Below are 11,330 nucleotides of genomic sequence, written 5' to 3' on the forward strand. Positions count from 1 at the left end.
AAGGCCAGTATTGTCAATGTGTATTACTGGAGGGGAATCAGTGGCATGCGGTGGCGGCTAATGGAAAACTTGTGTGTTCCTGATGTTCAAGGCCAGTCCAAGGATCCTATATGCTTGAGCATATGCAGCAGGGATGCTGCAGATCTTCTGAATGGGCAAAATGTGTTACGCTATCCAAGAGCAACTTAATTTCCTTAGTATGACTTTCATTGGGGAAGTATCAGTATCAATACCTTCCTTGAAAGTGCCGTTTCAGTTTCAGTATGCAAAGACTTGTCTGACCAAAGATATAGGGCAGTGTGAGGAGAGTGCTAAGGCAGAAAAGGGCAGCCCACCCATTGCAGTCCAACATGCGGAGGGCAGATGTACATGCGGGTGCACATGGCTCCTTTCAGAGTACAAAAGGTTGCTCTAAATAAGACCCAGCTGATTTTGCTGTTTTCTCCTCCAACCCAGCCCTCTCACTCTTTGGTCCTCCATCTCTTACTCATCTTTGTAGGCCTCTTTTACTAATCCTCTCGCACCGTTTGACCTATGACTCTGTGCCCATACTTTTCGTCTCCCCCCTCTTTTGTTCTGCTTGGAGTGGGTGTATGTGTGGCAGATCTCAGGGGAGCAGGTAAAGTATAAATCTATAGTAGTTCTGACATCTCACAGTCTCTGGTTCCCATTTGGTCTGATGCCCTGCAATCAGTCACTCCTCTGCTCTCCTCCTTCCCGTTCTTTGCTGTTCATTGTTCTCATTCTGGAGACGTTTATAAAAACCTTGTGAAATTCCTCATCTTGAAAACTGAATTCATATCATGTGCTTCACAAACACCCACATCCAAATCAATGATATCTACTCTGATCATATCTCCTTTGTAATTTATTCTGCCTTGTAAGCAGCAGTGTTAAATTGACATACAGTTTTAATGATAACATGAGCAGACTAAGCGAGTATTGTTGCTGACAGCTCGCAGCAGCAGCACCGGGAGGGGGGGACAAGTTCCCGCTCCGTTCTTTCATCTCCAGTCATATCAGCTTGATCAGTGAAACCGCTTAATGTGTTTCCCCTGCGAACAGTCTGCTACAGGGCACAGATGCACACATACACACTGAACGAGCAAGCAAGCGTCTGTTTCAAATTCCACAGAGAGCAGGTCGATAAGGCAGTCTGCAAGATTTACAAGACCTTTAATTTGTAATATGCAACACCATGTAAATTCTGTCACAGTCTGTCATTTGGGCTATCTTGTAGTGCAAAAACTCCTCTTGTTGCTCAATCTGACTACATGAAGATGCCATAATATGAAAAGGAAAACTCACAAAGTCCCTGGTCTGGCCAAGAAATAGTCCAGCACATAACCCAGCGTAAGGCTACATCTTGTTGTGTTTATACTCCAGATTTTGTTCAGACTAATCAAACAAGATATATTTGAATTAGTGGACTTTAGAGATGCTGGTAGGCAGATTTGTTTTACCTCTGGACAGAGCCTGGCTAGCTGTAGAGATGTAAAGATTAGTTGATTCATTGATTAGTCAATTGACAAAAAAAATGATCTGCAACTATTTCGATAAAGTTATTTCTTGGAAATAATAATTGAAAATTCTTTAATGTCTACTTCTTTTGCTTGCATTAAGACAGAACTATGTCTTTGGCTTGCATATGAAAAAACTGCTATTATAAAGGGTACATTAAAACTAGGGCTGTCAATCGATTAAAAAAAATTAACTAATTAATTGCACAATTTGTTGTAATTAATCACGATTAATCGCTTTTTTAAATCGAGACTGAAGCTTATAATAATGGATATTTAAATGCTAAATCACTTAACTTTGCAAATATGAAGAAAAAACCAAACAAGGAAAGGTTCTGCTAAGTTCAGAATGTTTAATATCTTTCAGAACAACAGCAGCAACAATTTGGCTTAGTCCTGCTGGAAACGGCTAGAAACTGTCTGACTTGAGAGCAGATTTTTGTCACCGTCCCCGGCTGCTGTCGCCTGCTCTCGTCTACTTTACAGGCGAGGCGCAGTTCATCTCCAACGAGCCTATGTTCAGTCGGCGGCAGGGCAGTCGGGACTCACCCGGAAATGGCGAGCGGAATGAGGTGACTAGTCTCTCAAAATCTGACAAAAATCTTCTAAACTGAACTTGTTGAGCTGAAATGAAGACAGATTCAGCAACTGCACGGCCTATTTCTCGCTTAAAATGTTTTCAGAAACATGTTTCAGTGAACTATTTTAAAACAATATGAGATCGTATTCTGAACGGCCGCCATGACAGTCTGGCTTTGGATTTCCGGAGAAAACAAACCCATGTGACGCGTTCGTCCAATCAGTTGCCGGTTTTCATTACTCGGGCAACAATACAGAGTAGCGCCGCCTGCTGTTATGTAGACGTATTACGTTTCTCAGCCGCCACATGAAGTAAACAAACACAGCTGCGTTAATTTCGTTAATTTTTTTTAACGAGTTAAATATTAAAAAATTAACGCAAAAATTAACGCGTTAATTTTGACAGCCCTAATTAAAACACATCATACAAAATCCAGACAAGGCAAAATAAACAAAAATGCCATTTTGTCTTGTATGAAATTAAATTCAATATATTTGCATTTTGGATGCAAATGACATCTTTGGCTCTTTTGCTTCACTTGACATTTTCCTGACAAAACGATGAATCTATAAATTGAAAAATTAATCAATAATGAAAATGACTTGTTAACTGCATCCTTAGCTAGCTGTTTCCAGTGGTGCCAAGAAAAGCTAACCAGCTGCTGGCCACAGGATTGTGTTCAACATATCGACACGAGTTGTATTGATTAATCTAATTCTCAACAAGAAAGCAAATAAACATATTTCTCAAAGGTGTTTCTGTAGACAACTGCAATTTTGCAGAATAATGAACTATTATCACAAAAGCTGCTTTTGTTTTAAACTGATGCACAATGACAGAGATCATCCATGAGCAATGTTATATCTGGGAAGAAGAAAGGGATGAATTGTTGATGGTACTGGGGTAGAGCTGGATGATCGAGTGACTTTTGGGACGATGGTGGGGGTTAAGTGAAGGCGGCAGGATGCTAAGGGAGACTGAGTGAGAGAGCTGTAGGAGAACGGAGAGACAGAAGACCACCAAAGAGGACCTCAGAGTTGGATTAGAAGCACATGGTAAGACGCCCAGGCATTGCAACATTTGTGTGTGAGGATCAGGGTTGGTGGGGAAGGTCAGATGTAAACCAGGACACTCCCAGGGGAGTCCCCCTAACCCTAACCCTAATTCCATTTAATGCTACTTTATACTTCAACTCCACAACATTTCAGAGGTAAATAGTGTACTTTTGACTACATGTATTTGACATCTTAAATTACTAGTTACTTGTTAGATTAAGAATTTACATTAAAAACATAAGATTATAAAATACAATGCACTGCCGAGCTAAATTGGCCAAGCCGATATGTATTTTAATAAAACAAAAAAGCAGTGTCTTCTTAGGGCCCCTTATCACCTTCAGATGTCTATAAGTTGTTAGCAGAGATATTTCCCCTCCAAACTTCTGCGATGGTTAGATCTGAAATATCTTTTGTGGCTCAAAGAGGTTGAATTATCCAACATTTCCCCCAAAAGCAAATAATAAAAAATATTTAAAACAAATTTGTGTAGCAGAACTTAATTTTTTCTTCTACTCTACCCCGTCAATCATCATGCAACCCTTCATATTTATCTTGGAACCCTTTGGAGGGGCTGACCCCTGAGTTGTGAACCAATGGACTTACAATATGTAAAATAGTTGAAATAGCTCCACCTCCACCAGCTACAACAGATGCATAATATGCATTGATGCATCAGTATTAACAATAATAATATAATATATACATTTTCTGCTGAATGACTACTTTTACTTTAAATATTTAAAACATTAGGCTGATAATACTTTTACTGTAGTTGGAATTTAAATGCAGGACTTTTACTTGTAATGGAGTATTTTTTACATTGTTTTATTGCCACTTTTTCTTATGTAAAGGATTTGAGTACCTCTTCCACCACTGCAACAGGGCGAAAGAAGGAAAACTCTCTGATCTTCACCGTCTACTGAAACCTGGCAGCAACAAGCCAGGAGATGCTTCCAGGCCCTTAAAGCAATCCAAAGGCTGATCTCAGCCTCAGTGTATCGCAGCGTAAGTTAGATCTCCAAAGACCACAAGAGGCCCGTCCATCACAGTCAGAGATAGTAGAGTTTACTGAGAGCTAACATAAGGGCAACATTTCACTCTGACAGTCCAGGACAAGTGCCAGCCTGCTGCCAAGGATATGCCAGCTTTTACTGGACTGCTTCAGTCGGCCACAACACAACTATTGTTAAAATATAGTGTGAAATCTGGTGTTCTTCACCAAGAAAATGTTTTCATTTGGATGCGGATAGTTTCTTGAAGCTTTTTTGACATGGGCTTGGCAATCACAAAATATTCTATGGAGCTGGTAAACTGTTGTCACTATTTCATGCAAGCCAGTGTGTGTGTGAAAAAGGCTTCAAATAATGCCATTGCTCAAACATTCAAGACAAAAGCTTTGAGTATGTTTGCGTACTGGTGGTATTACGCTGACATTTCACGCTAATATCACCACAAAAGTTATTGAAGTGCTGTCCATCCCACCCAAGCTGAAATTAAGCTAGCTCTTCTGTCCAGGATTTAACATGGCAGGAAATTGAAGGCCAGAGACAGACTCACAGTGCTGCAGAGTTTTTCAGACATGCCTGCTGGGCTTGGACGATCCCACAGGATGAGCTGTCTTTGACCTCTATGACACGTAGACACAACCAGAACACCACAAAATTGTAGAAATGACATTACACTTCAATCTCTAATGAGGAGAAAAGTGTGATAGTCTTAGACAAGAACTTACTTCTTCATTTGCTTGCCTGAACACCACAAACAGTTTCTTCCTAATGATGTTGTCAACCACTACACTAATTACACACCAATTACAGACCCCACAGCACACGCTTCAAGTGTGTGTCAGCAATCTTAGAGAGCTCTTACCAGCAATGATGATGGTGATGATGATGATGATGATGACTGTTTGATAAATGAGTCACAATTTAATTTTACAGCCATGTGTGACGTAGTGTAAGCATATTTGTTTGGACATCTGGGGTGTGAAGCTATAGTCTGGTCACTTGAGTATCTGTTTATGTCTCGTAAACTCTAGCTTACATCCTGTTGATGAACTCATCGTAGCATCCTTGTTTTGAACAGTAGCATGCATTCACATTATTTCGGTGCTTGTTTTATTTGACCAAAACCCAAACATATTAATTTTGCTATCATATACCGTATGACAAAGAAAAGCTTACAATTCTGACATTGTAGAAGCCGCCTCAAACTAGAGAATATTAGATTTCTTTAGCCATGCTAGCAGCGTGGCTCTTGGGATATCGTTCCGTCCATCACTTTGGCCTAGACTGAAATATCTCAACATTTAGACAGAGTGCCATAAAAAGTATAGATATTCATGGTCCCCAGATGAGGAATCCTTTGGTCATCCCTTGGCTGTTCGTCTACCATCCCGCCAAATTTCATTGTGTCCAAAACTTTTGTTTATGAGACAAACTAACAACATCGTATCATCTTAAAATTAGCATGTTAGCATGCTGACGTCAGCCTTTTAGCTCCAAGCACAGCCTCACAGTGCCACTAGCATGGCTGTAGGAAATGCTTTGAAATGCATGAAAAATGATTGAAATTATGAGTTAATCATCAAAATAGTTCCTGGTTAATTTTCTGTCAGTCAACTAAATGAAACAGTAATTCAAATAACTAGTTTTATTGTTAAGGATGGATTAATCCAAGTCAATCTTAATTCATACATGCATTTTAATTGAAGTTCTACTAGGGTCACACTATGCAGATACCCAAAATAGAAAATAAAATAAATAATGATGTCCAATTAAAAGCTTATGTTCACAGTTGCATGATAAGTTTTGTGGTGGTTATTTTTACTGTTTTTTCCAAATACAATTTGTTACCACAGACAGAACTATGAGACTTTTTTATAACTCTTTCTATTATTGACACCCCCCACTCTCACTCAGACATATTAGCAGGGGCCCGGCAGACAGGTATCCACAGGGTTTTATGGATTTAATATTTTGTATATGGGTTGTTGTTACTATTTGTGCCAGTAGTACTAGTCCCTGTCTGAGTCCCTTGATGTCTGCTGAGTTCACTAGTGTTGGAACTGGAGAGAATGGGACTGGTGGGGGTGACCACCATGCCGGAGTCCTACCTCCCAGTGTGTGTGTGTGTGTGTGTGTGTGTGTGTGTGTGTGTGTGTGTGTCTGTGTGTGTGTGTGTAGAAGAGAATGCCTGGGACTAAACCACATTTGATTTTTATACGCTTGTGGCTAACAGGAGCCAGATGTAGCTGCCTCCAGGGAGCTTACCATCGAAAAAGCCATTTATTTCTCTTTTTCACTCTCTTTAATGAGATGTGGGCATGCCTGTACATACGTGTAGTGTGTGCGTGTGTGCGTGTGTGTGTGTGTGTGTGTTCAAATAAAAGCAGCCAATAAGCCACAACAAAATGTTCTGGTATGACTCAGCTTGCTTGTTTAGCAGTGTCAAAGACAGGATGTCTCCTGTTCTGATGACAGAGCATGAGAGTGAGAAGATCCCTGATTTCATCACATGAAGATAAATCAGAAACGATAGATCATGGTGTCAGAGCTATGAGGACTCGCAGTTCTTTGGATGCTCAACCTGGCCCTGAGACACAAAAAGATTCATGAGGCCTAAAGTGAGAGGTGAAGTAAGAACTGAGCACACACACTCACACAAAAATGGATGGTCAGAATAGTCATTAACTAGTAACGTAAGTTATTACTGCAACACAGACTGTTCCCTTCTGAACATTTACATAGATGAGTATTGAAAAAGAGAGCAGAAAGCAAAAAAAAAGCATCGATCAAGAAAGAGGGGAGAGTGTTAATTGAAAGCGAATGTGTCTTTGCTGGCTGCTGGTCAGAGATGGGCCGGGGTCCCAGTTGGCTTCCACTTCAAAGGCCCTACCGGCCTGTCTCAAGCGCACCTGCAGCCGGTTAAACCCTGCTCTCATCACTCAGGGCGTGGAGGGACCTCTCTTACAACTTCGAGCCCTCACCACAAAGCCTTCTGCCAAAAGGCCATAATGGCCGGCACTCAAGAATTCAACCTAAAACACCAGGTAGCCCATACAACTTTCACTACAGAGTTGCGAGTGAGAGAGCGAGTGCTCACAGAACATTCACAGCTGGGTTCCTGCAGCCTCAACCACAAGCTCTATGCCATCTCCGTCACAGGTCACACAGGGCTCATATAACCACCACAATACAGTCTGAACTGGGGTTTTCATGGACCTCCAAATATATACAAATTAGTAACAAAGAGAGCCATTGAGGGAGTACTTTTGCTCTGGTCTTGTTATGTTTAATAACAAATTTGTAGAACAACAAAAACTGTATGTGGACAAACTTTTGAGGGGAAAACTTGTATCCACTGCAGACTGGTTTAGTTTTCACCTGCATTAAACATTTGGCTAACAATCTCTGATGACCATCAATGATTGTTTTTTTACTTCTCTCACAATATGCAAAAGAAAAAAAAAAAACTTTTCACCTTCTGGACACAATCCAAACCCTTTTTTCTTTTCCTTTTTTGAACTGTTATAGGCTACTGTAAAATTAATCTTGTTACCTTTGATTTAGTTTCACATTGCCAGACTTTACTCCGCAGCGCTGCAGAGTAAGGTCTGGCCCCTCCACACATATACTCCAGGACAGGAGAAAAAAACAATGGGTTGTTTGTAATATTATTATATTATAATATTGTAACATTTCTGCTTTAAAATGTCTAAAAACGACCATTCCTATGTTATATATTTTTATGAGTTGTGTTCTTACACTATCCCAAATGTTTCCACCAAATGTCAAACCCAGAGAAATCTATTATTTTATTTTCAGACACGGCACGTTTCATTTAGTTGCCCGTCAGTGGCGTCATATAACCTTTCACCCTCCAGTTACTCTAACTTCCGTCAGAAAACTGGCACCAAGATGATACGTTCAGGAGTAATTGTAAATCATACAATGTCACAGAAAAAAAATACTTGTAACCGTAATACTGCTTTTTTTTTTGCCATACAGCATCATTTTGTGATTAATTACATCCCACTTTTTATCACAGTAATACAACAGAGACCTTATCTATTTTGTAAGTTAAATATTGATACCAGCTTAACGTTACTACAATATGCTAACGTTGATGCTAAAGCTTTGTGGGTAACTATTAGAAATTCTTTGGTAACATTATGAGGTTACAACATCGTTCAACATGCTAATAGTTATTTTTAGTATGACTGTTTCGACCACAGCTAACAGGACTGAGCTAACCCACGAATAACTTCACTAGTAACGTTAACGTTAGCTGTATAGATAGACTATTAATCTAATGCTAATTTAGCCAAAGTAGCACACCCCGGTCTGTCTGCCTCATTGCCCCGGCGCAGAGAGACTCAGTCGGGATGACAGCTGACAACAGCCCCGGGACATAAAGCTAGCTAGTTACTGTTAGCCTCCAGTCAGCTATCAGCCAACTACTTTCATTACAGCAACCCCCACCGGCCAGAACTTATCTCCAGTTCCTGGTGCTTATGACGCTAACGGCAGTTTAATTAAACGTCGGGAAACAGACTATATCAGACCCAGCACCGAGTCACAACAGCGGCCATCCATAGCGGTAGCTACATCTCCGTAGCGCTACCTGTGTATGTGCCAAAAATCTCCTCCCTGCCGAATTTCTCCCCCCTTCACGTTTAGCTGTCTTTACGCCGTTAGCTAAATTAACCCGACAAAAGGTGGGTTAAGCACCAAAACGAAAAGTTAAGATTACTGAAAAGTGAAGGGGAGATCATTCCAGGCAGCTGGGAGATGTTCTGCTGCTGCACAACAGGCATTGACCGTCCTGGCTCGCTATTGCGGAGATTTCCCCGAGAATCCCCACCCATACCTGTCTCTCAGCCTCGTTTAGTAGCTTGCTAGCGTTACAACAAACCCCGTCCGCCCCGGTGTTGAAACCATCCAAAAGGTGACATTGATATGTGAAATATTTTGTGTTTTAGCTGCTGGCTACTGTTAGCTTGCTGGCTCACTAGCTAAATGGTCAGCTACAAATAAAAATCTAATCAAGAAAAATGTAATTATGTTGGGGAAACTGCATCTATTGTATTACAATAACATGAATAAACGTTACTAAACGTAACGTGAATAAACTTGAATGGGTAAACTCGCCGTGAACTGATGCATTCTAACCGGCAGCGAAGGTGTTTAACACTAAAAACTCCCATAATTCCACACAACTTCCCAACGTCTTCAAAAGTCCAGTTTTACCGTCCATTGTTTTGCTTGAGAGACCCCTAGCGGCAGAAAATTACATATTGTACGTTTAAACCAAGTAACAATCGTCTTGGGCGGCGCTAAACTCTGGTCGCAAAGACGATAGCGCTGCAATATAGTCTTGGGAAGGAACTTGTTTTGGTGAAACATTTGCACATCGCAAAAGAAAACGCCACATACAATATTGAATTAACTGTTCACACAATACAGTAACATGAGCTGTTTAAATTAGCTGGATACATGGTTAAACGTAATTTGCTCTCACAGTGTATCACCCTGTGTATTTTGTCCATAGCAAATCCCCACCAATCGGTCCCAAAACATCCTAGCTAGATATTAAATGACGTAAACATTAAGGGTATAAGAAAAAAACGATACACTTGAGTATTGCGATATTTTATTTAGCAATACTGTATCGATTTTATTTTATTTTTTTAAGTTTATGTGCAAAAATATTCATGTAAGCCAGTGGTTCATATTTATGTTGTGTTTAAACCCCCTACCGCTAGATGGCTATGCTGAGACACACCACTAATGTCCTTGCCTAACAGTGCCTAGCAGTGCCTGACTTTTTGCTAGAAGCTAACAATGTAGCTATGGCTGAACTTTTGCCTACTTTAGCATATAAAAATTAGCTCACTAAGAACCTGTTAACCACAATCTCAAACTGGCAGTTTGATTTTCTGTGTACTGAATTGTTTACATAAAGTAAGCTTCTTTGACTTTTATGCAGATCATGTCTTTTTTTAAATATTAGTTTTTCTAAAATTATACTTTAAAAAATATATCGCCTTACGCACAGTATCGAAATATATTGAATTGTATCGTGATACGTATCGTATCGCCAGATTCTTGCCAATACACAGCCCTAGTAAACATATTCTTTGTAAATCTTTACAACCATTCCCTGAAAGAACCAAGCAGGCCTGCCTTGTTGCACGATCCAAATGTTCCTCAGAGCATGGCAATTGTTTAGCATGTAGCTTGCTAGCTCGAAGGTTATTGTTGTTTCCCGAACGAACGGAGTTTTGCCAGATGTTCCGGCGATTATTCAGTAAATGAACTCTCATCGATCCAGACTACTTTTGGGTACACCTGCATTCACAGATTTTTGACCACTTGATTGCAGCGCAACAAGCAGTTAACACAACAGTGACATATACCTCATAAAGTGTTAAGAAACAGTTGTCCATTTACATATTGTATAGAGCAGACATGGAGCAACATTAACGTTCATTCTGAGTCATGTTTCTGGCCACCTGATGAATTGAAGTCCAACAATCACTCTCTTTTTAGCTCTGTTTTTGATCTCTGCCAATTTCTTAGGGAAATATCTGGCTCTTTAGCTGCTACTGTAAATACTACATTATGTTCACCAGCTAATCGCTAACTTTGTCTGTATTTGGTGCTGGGCAGGTGTTTAGTGGGTTTATCATAGCTTTTCTGCTGAGAACAGCTGCCTGAGCTGTAAGACTAAACCAAAACAGTGAAGTTGAAGGCCGTAAAACTAAAACAATGAGGAAAAAGACACTAGAGATGGGAGGAACTGCAGAGTCGGATGATAATTTTTGTCACTACGAGCGTCCCCTTTCACAACACATGTAATAATTTGATTCATTGTTGATATAAAAATATTGAAAAGCAGCTTTAGCAATTTATTTTCACCTACATGCTTTGCCATTCAACTATTTTGAGTTTGAATGGGAAGATTGGGAAAGGCAAGAAAAACATTAAAACTGTCTTATTTTCTTGTAAAGAATAACGCCAGTAGAGCTGTTGTTAGTCTACAGTTTTTGACTGTATGGCATTATGAGAGTATTGTGCTGACAGACTGAAATGATTACAAGCAGCCACCCTGACAAAAACAACTCAAATATTTGCTTGCATTAGCACAAACTCAAAAACACTATTGCGC

At 40.1% G+C, this 11,330-nt stretch overlaps 1 protein-coding gene across 6 annotated transcripts in view; it reads right to left on the reverse strand.

Moving 5' to 3' along the window:
- The window catches only part of fkbpl (FKBP prolyl isomerase like), a 56,768-nt gene that overhangs the window by 12,666 nt on the left and 32,772 nt on the right, over window positions 1–11,330 (reverse strand). The window lies entirely within an intron of this gene.

The sequence above is a fragment of the Perca flavescens genome, chromosome 7, assembly GCF_004354835.1.
Source record: "Perca flavescens isolate YP-PL-M2 chromosome 7, PFLA_1.0, whole genome shotgun sequence".
Lineage (NCBI taxonomy): Eukaryota > Metazoa > Chordata > Actinopteri > Perciformes > Percidae > Perca > Perca flavescens.